The following is a 1,889-nucleotide window of genomic DNA, read 5'->3' as shown; positions in this document are numbered from 1 at the left end:
GGCCTAACTGGTTCATAGCTCCAAGTCAAAGCATTTAGCCCTCTTTTTTTAAAAAAAAAGTAGAAGACATGAGATGGAGACTAAATATTTTTTTAAACCTGAAATTTTGAGAATTCAATTTCTGATTGATAAGTATTTTTGTCACTAATTCCAAAAGGGGAGATTGTTGACATTATGGTCAATTTTTTTAATTAATGACTCACACTTAATCAAATAGTTAGTAGCTACTAAGCTTATCTTGTAGTTTATAGTGTTAACCAAGTAATTCAAGTTCTATTGAGCTCTAAGGTTGCTACCAAATTCCAGAATCAGTATTCAGTTCACATCGATCAGCATATACCAATTTGTTGAATATCAATGCAAACTGAGCTTCATAGTATTTATCGAGTTGTACAATGAAAACTATGGTCTCTAGTGTTTATAGAGCTCAAAAAATTAGTGATATGAATCTAGTGTTGACTAAACAAAGAGTGTCAACCAAGAGATTCAGTTTATACCAAGCTCACAGTGTTAGTGTTGACCGAGCCATGTAGTGTCAACTAAGTAATTTAGTATTCTAGAGTTTTTTTGGAATTTGATTGTGTAGAATTTTTAATTTTTTAGATCACACACAGTGATCCATCATCAGGATGAATAGTTGGAGAATAGAACAATAAGTTAGCAGACTAGGGGGGTGGGGAAACAGAGATAAAAATAGAGGAGGGAGTGGGGGGGGGGAGGGAGTGATGTAAGTTTATATGTTGAGTTTCATAGTGTTCACCAAGTCACCAGTGTTGACCAAGTTCAGACTACTTGGAAGTGATTAGTATAAACTAAGCTTCTATGTCTACCGAGAGCATGATGATGCCGATCGTTGACAATAGTTGTCAAGTATGAGAAGCTCACCGAGTTTGTCTTCAAAACTTGTGTACTAGTAGTTGGGCTAACTTTGTGTATTTTGATGAAACTTGTATTATAGATAACTTTGATGAATTATGATTTGGATTGCTATATATGTAATATATTGTATCACATCCAAAAGTAGTAGAAAAGATGAGAACATATGATGTGAATACAATAAAGAGAAGAAGTGTGAAGTAAGAAGGATACAAGTAGTATAAGGTGATCATTAAACTCCAAAGAAATCTCAACTAGAAAATCAAAGATCAGCCATTGGTTCATCTTAATAGGTAGAACACTTAAATCCTTTCATAAGTTAGATTTAATAATCTTTTGCAAATCTCTTTACCGAGTGCATACTTTATTACATATATTTTGTAAATCCTTTCAATAGGTGGGCCAGGCAGTCCTTATTGCTCCTAACATGGTAGATCATTGAAAGTGATCAATTGTAAGCCTTAACTGGCCAAATTTATACTACAATACTAAATCTTGTGGGTATCATCTATTGGCATTATGTTGTATTTGTCATTAGTGACAACACTTATTTGATTCTGAATGCTTACCGAGCTCATCACTCACTCTATGGTTTCTCTAGAGCATTCAGTGGTTACCTTGTAAGTTCAACAGTTACGTAGCTCACATTGAGTATTTTTGAAGCTACCAAGTGAATATGTAGTTCAACATTATTTACCGAGCTTACAGTATTCACCAAATAGATAATGGTTGCCAATCTTCACAATATCTATCGAGTTATTAGTTTATATGACATGAAGTCAATTTCTACCGAGTGATGGATGTGTAGTGTTTACTGAGGGAGAACAAGGTAAACAAAGGTTTTAGTATTCATCGAGTGACACTATATATATTGAGTCTCCAATAGTTACCGAGTTCCAAGCTACATTGTGTGATTAGTATGGACCATGCTTGTACTTCTACCAAGTGCATGACGATGCCGAGTAATGCAGTGGATGCCAAGTATCAAAAGGTCACCGAGTTAGCTTGAAGAG

The sequence above is a fragment of the Cupressus sempervirens genome, chromosome 3 (assembly GCF_028749045.1).
Source record: "Cupressus sempervirens isolate cs-2001-9-10 chromosome 3, ASM2874904v1, whole genome shotgun sequence".
Taxonomy (NCBI): Eukaryota; Viridiplantae; Streptophyta; class Pinopsida; order Cupressales; family Cupressaceae; genus Cupressus; species Cupressus sempervirens.
Note: the sequence above shows the minus strand (reverse complement) of the source record.